Raw genomic sequence first — 14,317 nt, 5'->3', positions numbered from 1 at the left:
TAATAATTGCCTCTCAAGACATTCTTGTTGCATAGGGAGGAAGACTTGCCTTTGGTTTTTGACAATAGAAGAGCAAGAAAGGAGGTAAGAGAATTCTGCTCAGATGTAGATAAGCTTGACTTCTGTCTTTTGGGATAGAATTCTGTAATTGTAACTGTTTCTTAGCTTCCTAAGGTTAAAGCAGATTGAACATTGAATCTTCAGCTCTAATGTAGACCCCCACACTGCTACTGAGAATGGAGCCAGTGACCCTGGTAAAACCAAAACCCCAGAGAAAATACTTGACTTTTTTTCCCCCCAAACTTGCAGGCCTGTTTGAGTGGTAAGTCCATTCAGAAAAGCAGAGCATGGAGAGCATGGGGGTCAGCCTGCTTTTCCTAATGTTACCCCTTGGTGTTGAAAGGGTTAACAGTGTTAGTCTTTAGTCTAGCAGGGCCTAGTTTCAGATGAATAAGGGCAGTTTGTGCCTTCTCAGTGCCTGTTTCTGTCTGTCCTCATCCTGCACAAGGCAGCACTGTATGTTATCCTGAAGGTTCCACCGCCTGCAAGGCTTGACTTTTTTAGCATTTTTTTTGCAAATAAAAAGAAAAAATAAAGTAATTGTTAATTCTTTGAGGTTTGAGGACTTTTCTTTGGATAACTGTTTCCTCCTAGAGTACCACTGCAGCATAAATCAGAATTTGCAAGTATGTCTATGCCTAGCAACTACACTCAGAAGCAACTATAGAGACCTGAGCACTACAAGTCATATAAAATAATGCAAAATTGTGGATTTACATTGAATCTAACAGAAAGTAGTCTGACAAGTGGAAAATACACCAAATATTTACCTTTTTCTACTTTGAATGCACCACTCCCCAGTTATAGAATAGTATTTGTTTACTGTCAATAACAATATTACTGCTTAAGAATTCTTAAAATTTCTTATTCTTCATTTTTGTTTATTTTTTTTTCATTTATTATCTTCTTACATTCTATTCTCCATCTTTGTTTTTCTTTTCAGCTGGAGAATTTTAATTTTTTGTGCTATCCCCTGTATACCTCATGGTGACCACTGTTTAATCAGAACTTGAATTCAGGGAGTAAAACGTGAGTTAAAGAAGGCAAAAAACACTTCTAGCTCACTACATTATCATGTACCTATGTGTTTTGAGTCTTAAATGAAAATAACTGAATATGAAAGCTCAAATTTAAATCAGCCTGCCAGTAAACCAAAAACTATCAGAACCTGGAGGTTGGTAAAACAAGCATTACTTGTGGGTTTCTCTGCAACCATTCAGCAGCCAGCTGCAGAAGTCTGCCTTGGGATGGACCTGCCAAGTCACAGATGGGCGTCCCTTGGAACTCATCTTGAATACAGTGAAAATTAAAATATGAGGTATTTTAAATGGAATATACTGTCCTCAGCAAAGTAGCATTTGAAACATCACGGTCTATTCCATCAGAGCATACCTTATCTGCTCTACCTCCAAGCCAGTGTCAGGCTGTCAAGCTTTTGGCCCTGCCCAAGCTTTTGGGGCAGAAAATCTATTCTTTTGATTCTGGCATCCGAACAAAATATTAGTGTCAACCTAAAAGTATTAAAAGATGAGATTCCTTATGGGCAAAAGTAATTTCATCTTGACACATTCCTAACAATCACTGGCTCTGGAAGGACATCGTGAGGTAAGATTTATGTTTTCCTCTAGAGAAAGCTTCTTTACTCAAATTAAGAAAAATGGATTTGAATCAAGATTTGAATTTGTATCCATAATATATATGCTAACTAATTTAATGTGTTATATAGGAAACAGGCATGCTTCTTACTTTACATTAGAGATAAATAGTCGTTATTAATAGAAATAAAATATTTTATTTTTCATAAAAATGTAAGGACAGTAAGGCAATAAACTAGTCTAACTCTTGCCTAACAAACCTTCACAATTTCATCCAGTTACGCCAGTGCAAAAATCCTAGTTCAGTTTTGTATACCAGAAGCAGATCTAATTGCTCAGTCAAGATGGAGACTCCTGAAATTCCATTTGCTTCTAGTGCTAATTGTGCTCATTAAGAAAACAGCAACTCTATGCCTTCCACAGACCTTTCATAGTTTTGATAGTTCATGTTCAGATACATCTAGTCCTTTAAATGGAATTGGCTCTGGAATAGCTGAACACAAGATTAGATCTTCACACTCAGTTTCTGAAGCTGAACAGTTTCTAACCTCAGGATCCATAAGCTCATTACTGGATATTTACATATGGAGTTTGGTGACAATACAAGATAATTACCAGTAGTTTCTTTCTCAGCTGAAGCTCTTTTAGTGTTTCCTCCTCCTCCCACATAGTCAATCCTCATGAAAAATGTCTTGTGCACATTGCTCCATTTAGTATGTGCTTCGTATGTGCTCTCAGGACAGCACATCATTGTCATTTAGGCAAAGTATTCCTTCTGGCTTTATCAACTGAAGATAGTCCTGATTTTTTTCTTCATCCGTTTTCTGTGTATAGCTTTTTTTTCTACTTCCAATGTTTATTTTTACAGTGAAGTTCATCAGTAAGTTTCCTTCAGTCGGTTATAGGAAATTGTTTGCTGAAAGACACATTGTTAAGTAGCAAAAAAGCTCTAGTTTTGCTCAATAAGCAAGTTAGTATAAATTCATCAGGGACATTTAGTCATTTTGGAACATTATATAATCTATAGTCTGCTCTCTTAAAGATAAAATTTGCTACATTTCAGCTATCATTTATGCTAATACTAGAGCTTAGAAGCAGAGGCTAATCTCAATTGTATGGGTGTATGCTGTAGGGGGTATTGCTCCAAGAATGTTCTGATATAAAAGTACACTGTAGGGGTATTATTCCATGATTCTTCTAATGTAGGAGAACCTTTATGTACTGAGAGATCAGGAGCAAAAGCCCTTTGCAGAATGGCAAAACTTCTGCTGCATACCGTGGCAGTACTGTGTGTTGCACTGCACAGCCTTTCCAGGCAGCACAAGGTTATGGCTCCTGGTGATGGCAATGCTTCTTGCAGATACAGCAAGGCATTTCTGTCAAGACCAGAAAATACTGTATTTCTGTGGTGTCAACATGATAAACCACAGCAAGGGCAAAAAACTAGATTGTGCCCTTCGATCTGCATGACTGTTACGGTTTTCTGGTTAGGGGAAATTCTAGACCCCAAAGATTGGAGATTTTTTTTGGGGAAGGAGAACATTCCTGACTGAACAAGATGAGTAATTCTGCGGTTGCTATACTTCAGAAATGCTGTGGTGTTAGCAGGAATAGGCACTCAATCCTTTTTTTCTTTGATTCCAGTAATTTCCTTGGTCTATGCTGAATCAGGCAGGAGATGTCTACAGAGAAGCAGGTGCCTTGTCACAGTCACCAAGAGCAGCCATAGTAAAAGTGAATACTTTTTTCATCAAGGAGATCCCAGGTCTCAGAGGAGAGAAGAGTGGTGCAGGTCGTCAGGAGGGAAATAGGTGCAAAGGTTTTCAGTCGACCTTCATTTGCATTATAAAACCATCATCTTCACTAGCACAAAGGAACAGCAGGGCTGGCAGCCTGCTCAGCCCCTCGGCCCAGGGTGGGGATCGGGAGCGCTGGCTGCGCTGCCGAGGGATGGTTCACACATTGCCCTCATCTCTGAAACACTTGGCTCTAGACAGTGCTGTTGTCTCTCACTTTTAAGAGTGCTAAAAGGTTTTCTCTCCTCTCTGTGGGGGGTGAGCAAATGCGATTTGAGTAAGTATGTTTCTGCTGAAGTACCAATATTTTTTATTGCCATTTGTTATTCTCGTTACAAAGAACGATTTTTCTGTTAACCTAATCTAAGTGATGACTGGAAGGCTGCAAAACTGTATGTCATTTTTTAAGCTACTGTATCACAATGGCCTTAGGAAAATTCTACAGATGTCTTGCCACAATCCATTTCTTCCCCATGAGGAGCTACCAGGCTAGTTGGTTGGATTCATTTGCCACAGCTGTTTATTTCTTTGATCTCAAAGCTACAAAGGTATGGTGTCAGTGTAATAAAAAGGAGGCTGCCTTTTAAATTACTAATTGTAAGAATTATTTTCTAAAGTAAAAAGGGACAAGAGACAGTGTTCTTATGGCCAAATGGACCTACTTGTGTATTTTGTCTTCACCTTTTAATAATTTTCTTTTTCCTTTTTCTGTTAAACTGTAGACATAGATAAATGAGCAACACAATACTAATGTGCTTATTAGTCTGGAATAATTCAAGACAGACTAATATCTCCCTGACATAAAATTGTCAGCTCAATTCTGTCATGGTATCAGTCATTGCAGGCTATTAAATTTCTGAAGCAGAGCTACTAGGTAGGTACCTCATTTTATTTATTTCTGCAGTTCAAACATATCCCATTTCCATTTTGCCATTTTTCCTATGTGGTTGTGCTTATTTATTTGAAGTTATTTATAGGTGATACTGTCCTCAGCTAACAGCTCAGCATGCAAGAGATTATGAATATTAAATTATAATTTGTCTAAAAACCAAAGGCAACAAATCTAGGTCAAAGATATTGCCTCGGGCAAAGTCCACGCAGGTTTTTTGCATCACTGAATATTACAGCTCCTGTCTTTCTGTTTAAAAATACTCATACCCGATCGGGCAGGTGCCTTTTTGTGCAACGGACATACCATTTGAAAGCATCTCAAGAGCTAAGTGTGCAAATCCTGGGCTATATGTTGCAGAAAAAAACAAAATGTTACTCCATAATATACATTAATGACTGATGCTTGAGATTTGGATTTGTGTTTGCTGCTTGTCCCCTTTTGAGGAAGAGACTTGCCCCAAAACATTAGGTGACTGATCTAAACAAAAACTAGGGGAATTTGAGGAGCTCCTCACGTTCTCACTTGTTGAAGGTGTTTGTTCGTGTAAAAATTCACTAAATGCCTCCACTCATTTCACTTTTATATCTATTTGCTCATAACTGCTAGTTTCCTGCGCATCCATGCTGTGTTTGTACTATGCTACTCATGGTATCTCGTCTAGAGTGAATCAGTTCCCTCCCGATAGAGGCTAATTTTCTGCTGGGTCCACAGAGAGCATGGCTGAAGTCAGCCTTCTGTGGGAGCTGTTACCTTTGAGCAGTAAGAATGTAGTCACATCCACACCACCTGGCCTAGGAACCAAGGTTCATTCCTTCACAGTCTACAAAGACCTGTAGATATACCCAGTGAGCATAATTTCAAGTGGATAATTTCAAACCCTAATGACAAGGATATTAATGTGGAAAATGAAAAACTGAGGCTTAGTTTTTTTATCAGATGGCACTGACCAAGTAGCAGATTGTTGCATGAAGGGTATAGGAATTCAGCAGAAAATAAGCCTCCTTGCATTCCAGCTGGTCCTCAGGGGTCAGAGGGACTGGGTGCAGCTGGGCTTAATTTCTGATTATAGCCAATTTAGCACTATAACTCTGGTTTAGTTCAAAAGAAGAGCTTACCTGAGCACAGATGCACAAACATGCAGTTTACCAATCCAGTACTGTAGGTTTGATCACATTCAATAAGGACTTTGCATGATCTAGATTCACAAATAATGCAGTTTATTGAAGCAACCAGAAAGGAGGTTCAGGATTGCCAGTTACAAATGCACTTACTACAGAGTGTTGATATGTGTCATGACAGAAACCACAGTAAGAGAGATCTATATCTTATATACTTCTGGGTATACTCCAACACAGTTTGAGGTGCAATGATCATCTAAAGGTGTCCCTTCATGAGAAGAGAAGGAACACAGTCTGTCAACCAATCCTGAGCAGAAAGAGATGTTTTTCCCCTCCAGAGGTGTTTTTCCCTCACAGAGGTATTTTCCCCCTCCAGCCCTTTCTGCCCTGGAAACCCCCCTTTTATACTACAAATTTTGGCCCATCCCAAGGGGATGGAACAATCACATGTTATAGATGGTGTTTAGTGACTTTACTCATACATGCATTACATGTCCCATGCTCGTCTTTGTTTGCATCTCGAGGGGTGTGTAAGTTTATATGTTAATGGAGCTTAATAAGAGTCTCAGTTACTTTTGGTCAGAATTTATAGTTGACAAAAGAGGTAAAATAAACACTTTTGTCCTCCTTCACATACTGAAGGGGTGGTAGAGGCTCTGTGACCTTCATCAGAAGATCTTTGTGCACATCCTTATCTCATTAATGGACCAGATTTATAACAAGGCTTGTTTTTCACAGTGAAAGGAGTGTGGCTGTCAGCTGGTACAGGTGTTCTTCTGTGCCTCACTGAAACATCATCAGGCCATGAGACCTCTGCTTCACTCCAGCCGTAATTCAGTTGTTAGGCCTTGCTTGAGCCAGGTGGAAGACAAGCAAGAGGCCCAGCTCATGTTTTTCTCAACCAGCCTCATCAATTCTTCACTGTGTCAAAGCAATACTGTAGAATTCTGACTATTTGCCACAGAGAGCTGCAGCAGGAGAGACTGTCCACTACCTGCCCTCCCCTCCTTTTCCATTACCAAAAGGAATCAGTAGATGTGGCTATGGCATTGATCTAAACGGAGCAGAAACCTGCATCTCTGCCACAAGAGATGATGTTTGCCACACATAGGTATGCTGAAAAATTAATTCTACAATGAGAATATCTTTCTGTTCCTCAGCATCCTCCTAGGTTGTAGGAATATGTCCATGCCCTCCATGCCTTCAAATCCTCTCATTATGGATCTGAAACTTTTCTTGGTTGCATGCCTTCAACAGTAATTCACAATACAATTAACTCTCTATTTTAGATCAATAGCATGACTAGAACAGGAAAAAGCAGACAAAAGGGATCATGAAAGTACAGTATAGTATTTTTTACCAAAGTAGTAATTTTTTTTATTATATGACACATTGTCAGAGTGTTGAATTTTTCTCTCTTTGATGAAAGGTGTGGAGAGACAATAATTTTCTTGTGTCTGAATTATGTGCAGCTGCCTAGTTAAATATGCAGTAGGAGGTTCTGCAGGTCACTGTCATGACTTTGTCTTAACAATGAAAATAAAAGAACTGCAACTCTTACAAATATCAATAAACATTTTTAACATCAGCTTCAACAGGAGTCATACAGTGTGTGTCATACAAGGTGTCATATTGTGTGTCAAAGGATGGCACACGTTCCTACAAGGTTCATTTTCATGCCTTGAAACGTCTTTGATTGCCAGTGGCTGAAAATCCTTTCAAAGGCTTATAGAGAAATGTTTATGGAATCATAGAATCATTTAGGTTGGAAAAGACCTTTAAGACCAACGAGTCCAACAGTAGACCTAACACTGCCACATCAACTACTATATGTATACATTTATAATAAATTTATATAAAAATAAAATATGTTTACATTTATTTGGTATTTTTTATGCATGTACTGCAAAAGTGGCCCAAATAAATGCAACCTTCAGATCTGTATTCAAATTCTGTTTCACTTCCCATACAAGAATTCTAGCTCTGGGCTTAGCAGGAGCTAAGAATTCATTAGAAAAAGGTTGTTCGCCCAGAGGGTGGTTGATTGCTGGAACAGGCTCCCCAGGGAAGTGGTCACAGCACCAAGCCTGACAGAGTTCAAGAAGCATTTGGATGATACTCTCAGTCTCATTGGATGTTGGGAGGAGTGAGTATGTGGACAACTACATATATTCAAGCACAATGACATAAGTTTTGTTGCTCTCTGGACTTAGTTTTAGAAGACTAATTAAGAAAAAGTAAACAGTTTTCCTTGAAGTTTAAAGTGTTCTATTTCCTCCTAAGACAACTTTTTAGTGAGAAGCTTCTCTTTAAAAGGTCATAGCTAATGTAGAAATTGCTGAGGATACCAAAGGTGTCTTCAGGCTGCAGACGTTGAATGCTTTGGTTGTCTTTAACCAAAAATATTTTATACTTACTATACTCTTTCTATAGTAAAACTATACATAAACATGGCTCTTTATATTTTTTACAGAATTTATTAAATCTGTCCAGATGATTTAGAAATATTCTTGACTCTGTAAGAAGCTATAACAAAAAGAAGCAAAATACATATGAAAAATGCATTAAACAGTAGAGAAATACTTTGGTTGACCATTTGAATGACACATATCTTTTTGACTCTCACAAGAAGTTATATCCACATACTTGCATTTTTTCTATGCATCCAGATTTGAGTATTATAGGAAATGAAATGGAAATCTCTGGCAGAAAACTCTGACATTTTACATCAAAAGTTAGTTTCCTTGACCTTTTTTTTTAACTGAACTTAACAAATGAAGCTGCAGAGATCCTATTAATCAAATTCCTGCTAATGAGAAAAAGGACTGAAGTGAAGTATTTAAATGCATGCCTACAACTTCCCTGATTATGCTTCCAGTAATATAATGTATTTACATTCTTTGGTGATGAAGCATCTTCTGCATTCATCTATCTTGGAAGATCTATGCTGAACTATTTTATGAAATAAACAGAGATCAAATGCCTCTTAAGTGCATGTCTAACCACAGGAGGAGGTAAAAATTTGAGAGATTTCATAGCTGTCACACTCAATCCTTATTTGCAGGATAGCCCAGGGACATACCTAGGTGATAACAACCTCCTGTTCCGTGAGCTAAAACTGCAGTACATTGCCTTTATATTTTCAGCTTGTCTCCAGCATTAGAGAGCTTGCATGTTCAATCCAAATCTGTCCTGTAGTCTTGAAATACAGCCACATAGGTGTCTTCTGCAGTTCCTCTACCACTAAGGGATTGAATATCCCATGCCCCAGTTATGCACTGACGCTTTGGTTTATCATAAATTGGTTGTTGCACAGGAAAAATCACATACTGTGTCACAGAGAGGAACCACTCTCACCTGCTTTTCAACAGTGTTTGTCTGCCTATTGTGCTACAGAAAATATTTTTCTTTTAAATAGTATATTTAATAATCATTCAGAGTGACATAAAAACACCCATAAAATATTTTGTACTGCAGATATTTTTAATGGTCTCAGACAGATGAAGGGCATGTTTTAATATACTTGAATATGGCTTAAAAATGTTTGATCTTGACTATGACTTTCTTAATTTTAAGTTATTTTTGTTATTCTCTCTGCTAAAACCAAAATTACATCCCTTTCTTTTATAAGTCCATTTGTTAGTACACCTGTCAGCCTTCTTTCTTCTAATGTATTATTATGTTTGTTTCCTCATTAAAACTGAAATAAACAGCAATAATTATGCTGATATACTTATTTTGATGCATTAAAAGCTGGTAGTTTGGATAGTAGATATGACTTTGTAGCACATGCATGCTTTCACCACTGCAACCACTCCACAACTTTGCCCATTCCCATTATTTACTAAAGCATATATTAAATTCAACATCCCAAAAACCTCATATTTTAATTAATGAAAAGTTTCATTGTGCAACAAAATAACAGGTATTTTCAAGTATTAGACCTTTTGTTCAAAGGCATGTAGTATCTAAACATATCAGATGTTGATCCAACCATGCAGAAGAGCTGTATCTAATGAAAAACACTCTTCCTTAAATTTCTTGCCTCAGCAAAATTAATTTTTTTAATGAGATAAAAACCAAACCACACTTAGATAAGCAATGGCTGATAATACTGGAAGGACATAAATTCAGGTAAGAGAACTATTTCGTTTTACCTCACTATATTTTTACATGTTCAATTCATTTTTGCATTTATAATTCCTATTATAGACTGTCATTCCCAAACTGTTAAAGGGCAAGTTTGAATGCCATTAAAAATTAGTTAAATATGCTTAAGTGTTTTTCTCAAGTAAAGCCATCCAAAAACATTCCTTTGACAGAAAATCAAAACATTAACCTCTCAGTGGTATGAATGTTTGTTCCTCTCCTGATTGTTGATTGACTGAATCTGTTCCTCACACAACCACGAGCAGAACTGCAGATCACCTTAGTGAGGCAAATCAAGGCCATCATTTTCACCAGGATGAGCACATCCCTTACGAGTTCACCTTCCTTGCCCACCACACACAAAATTATAGCAGTTTAAATTATTAAACTCATTGATATTTAGCAACTGTTATGTGAAGCATGAAGATGCATATGGAAGATTTCTTCCATTCCATGGGAGCTGCCATGTGGATTTCCAGACCAGGGAGCAACCCACTCAAGACAATAAGCCAAAAATTATAGCAATCAGCTGTGGTACAAAGGGATCATATATGAGCACGTTTGCTTATCAGAATTTGTTTCTACCTATCCTTTACTCTCAAAGTTCTGAATACTGATGACTTTTATTAGTTCAATTTGCTTAGTCAAATTACCTATTATTTTCAGACAAAAATGACTGTAGGTGTGTAGACAGTCAGAACAACAAAAAAAAAATCAATACACAAATTTTTGAAATTTTTTTAATTATTCATAGACTACAAATTTATATAATTCCCTTAAGAAAACCTTTGAATAGGAAAATAATTGAAAATATAAAATTTCCTTCTATTGGTGATTTTACTATAAATGGGAAAAAAAATTTATACTTAAGCTGCAAGAACAATTTCAAAGAACAAATTTTTCTTTAATAATTCTGACTCTGAAAAGAGAACTGAAGGAAGAAAATGTCTTACAACTGTACACATAGGCTTATTTTTTTCTTAACAGTAAGTTGTAGGCTGACATCTGCACATTTTCTGCTATAATATGTCAGATCAGATTATTTCAATTTAAGTTCTGCACACTTAAAGTTGTATTTCTCAAAATCTGGCTTCAAGTTTGTCAGCATTAGAAATCTTATGATTCTGATTCACCACTCTGGCACAGAAAGCATCTTTTTATTGATGATAATCTGATTGTTATTTTACCCTTGAAGCATATTACTAATGTTAATGTTAGTGTTAATTTTCTCCATATTATTACTATTTAATATTGTTGATACTTATGCTATAACGATACATTATAACCATAATATTCAATAATGTATGGTGATATGCAGTCATATAATAAACCAACAGCAATAGTAACAAGGATAACTGATAAATAATTAATAGCATTTTTATAACACTCAAAGCCTCCAATCAAAGTGAAGTCTTGTCAGTTTCTAGAAGCTCTTAGAAACCCACAGTCTTTCTCCCACAAAATATATGTGTAAATCCTCCTAAGACAGGGAAAAACATGGCAATCTATAGAATTTCTGATCAATGCAAAATGTAAATTTTTTCAATCATAGTCTTGTTGAGGAAAAAATATCTCTTATATGATGCCTATTGTTGCTTTTCTCATCCTTATATAGCTTGGTTTTCTCGAGAAACGGCATTAATCCTTCTCTGAGGCTGCAGCAGCACGCCACAGGGGAATTGGTCCTCAGGGCCTTTCTGGAGCATTTGTTTCTCCTATGCAGCCTCTGCTGACTGTTTCATACAGTTTCTCTCTCCCACGTAGCCTGTTGGACTTACTGAAAAATTCTGGTTGCTTTCTTACCATCTCTTGCTACCGAAGACAACTGTAAACAACTATATTACATAGATGTCACCTTAGAAGTAAATGAAAAAGCTTTTAATCAGAATGATAGGGATTTTTAAAAAGCCTCACAAACCTTTCTATGTCTTCAGGCAGCTAAGAAATACAAAAGCTCACAGCTTTCCTAATTGGAATACTACAATTATTTGAAGTGAATACAGCTCCTGGGTTTGTCCTGTCTCAGAATACATTCCTTTGAAAACCTCAGTTAAGGGCTTTAATAATTTAAATATTATCTTCCCTTTTCTATTTTTTTTTTTAATAATTCTAGGGAGTAGAAGATATCAAGTATCCAAACCACTGATAATGGCTGATGGCATTGTGGATGTACGGGCCTGCTTGACCTTTGACTCTGCTATTTAATGTTTCTTATATGCTCAGTACATGAGGAGGATCCCTTTTTCCTGGTGTAGCTCATTACAATGGCTGAATGAGGAGAAGGAGGGGAAAGTGGTGGTGTACTTGTCCCAGGTCATTAGCTCCTCTTTACTTCACCTCAATCAGAGCTCAGCTAAAAAAGAATTGACTTTACAGTCAGCTCCGGTGGGAATACTGGGAATAAGCACTATGCACAGGTATCATTAGGCACAGGATGTCCTGCTGGAAGAGTGCTGCCCTTCAGAGAGGGGAAAAAGCCAGAATGTACCCTTGGTTACTGGGGCCGTGTGTTGTGCTGATGACCTGCAGAGGACCTCCAAGAGAACAACGTTAAAGCTGAATTATCTCACTTCCCTAATAAATCAGGCCAACAGATAATTCTAAGCCACAACTCCAAATCTTAACTGTCCAAAAATCTAGGTAAAGTTTATCCTTGGATCACAAGACTTGGGGCTGCAGGTTTTTTTAGCCCACAGCACTGATGTGAATAAGAGATACCAGCTGTCATTTGTACATCAGCCAGGACAGTCAACTCTAACTCAGGCAAACCACAAGAATTTCTAAATTAGGTTGGTTACAACTCAGCCTCAGTTGTAGGAGAGAAAATGTGCTCTCATGATCGATCGATTGATCTATCTATCTATGTATCTATCCATCTATCTATCTTTTTTTTGTGCCTATACCAGCTGATAAAGGCAACCATAAGGTACAGCTTAGAAATATGGGCTCAGAAGAAACAGAGTAAACATTTTCATACCTCTGGGAATACTGCATGCCTTCTCCAGGAGGACTCTAGGCATTCGTAACCTTATGTTTCGCTGTTATGTTTTCAGAACAGTCCTCACAGTCCTCCTTCCAAATGTCTCCTTGAGGTGTCTAAGGAGTACTGTTCACCGATCATTCCCAGACGCCTTGCACAGGTTTTGCTCTGAAAATTAGGATAGTTAATAGCACAGACACAGGCTGTTTGTGTCACTGGGCCTCATTGTCAGGGTGTGCTCATCTTTGGTGTTTTTATCCATATTTTATTGCAGGAGGCTTGCTAGTAGAGCTATTCAGGAGGCAACCATGTCAATAGAGGTTTGGTAGGAACCAGGCTCTTGGTAGGTGACGTGCATGCAGCTTTGTGGTCACAGCTCATGACGTACAGAACTGTAGTTGAATGAGAAACACCTTTGCCTCCAGTTTTCAAAGTTTTTACAAAAGTACAGATGAAAATGAAAGGTTTCTTGTATCCTCTGTGGCTTTTCCTTCTCTAATGAGTCATTCTGTGTTCCACATACAAAGCAATGCCTGGCAGCCTGACACGAGATTATGGGATGTAATTGTATTTTCTCCCCCTAACTATTTGTGATGAATCTAAAGGGAAGATCATTAGATAGAGAAGGAGTGGCATTATGCTGTTTATGGTATAAACAAGAGAATCTGTGTTTGTAAAAGTGTGGGAGAATGAGAATGCTTTCACCACTGGGAATGTGAATGTCTCTCAGCCTTGCTTCAAGAGCAGAAGAGAAAAGGTTTTTCAGAGCCCTGACACAGCTGGTTGTTCTTCCACATTGAAACACTCTGGAGATTTCAGTCCAGAGCTAATTTCACAACATCTGGATTGGTTTGAAATTTGTTTGGATTCATTTTAGCAGCCTTAACAAATAGCTTGGGGAGGCTTTGGAGTCATTGGAGGTCTTCGCCACAGCTTATACAAAACACATGTTTAGGACTGACCTAGGTGTAACAGAGTCTGCCTTGGGCAGACTGGACAGCTCATCATTTGAGGTCTGTTTCAGCCCTGTTGCTCTAAGTTTCTATGAATATAAGAACATGAAAAGAACAAGACCCTGACTTAAGTCTGAAAAGACACCCCTTTCTCCTTCATTCCAGAATTCAAACAGAGTCTAAAAAATTTTTATATGCATCACACAATATATTGATAACAGACCATTTTTAGAACATATTTACATTTTGTGGTATCAACAAAGGCAGTGAGACTTGAATTGCTGGACAACACACGCTTCAGTATTTTTTTCTCTTCCCTCCCATTTGTCTAATAAAGAGCTTACATATGGAAAAGTAAGATAACCACATAAATTTTAACAGCACAGTAAAAATAGCTATTCACAAAAGTTCAAAATACTAGTAATTAATTTGCACACTCCTTTTTCTTGCTTGTTTTATAAATGGACATACCTTTCCTCTATTAGATTACCCTCTCCTAGCAAGTGACTTTAAACATTAATTACCTGAAAAATTCAGGTCAGGTACTTCAGCATTTACCTTACAACACAGTGGGAATTCAATACTTGCTCATCTAGTGTTGTAAGCTAAAGGATGGGGGATAGAGGTTGCATTAAGGTTTACAGAAAGATACTGTAATAGTGAGGAGTTAGAACATTTTCTGAACACAATTGCAGATTGCAGATTCTCCCTGTTGGGAAAGTTACACCCACTTTTGGCAAAACTCTGCATCTTGGAATAGACTTTAATTCTTTA

This window comes from Neopelma chrysocephalum, unplaced genomic scaffold (genome assembly GCF_003984885.1).
Source record: "Neopelma chrysocephalum unplaced genomic scaffold, ASM398488v2 Primary Assembly neopelma1_45, whole genome shotgun sequence".
In the NCBI taxonomy this organism is placed as follows: domain Eukaryota; kingdom Metazoa; phylum Chordata; class Aves; order Passeriformes; family Pipridae; genus Neopelma; species Neopelma chrysocephalum.
This window is presented reverse-complemented; position numbering follows the sequence as displayed.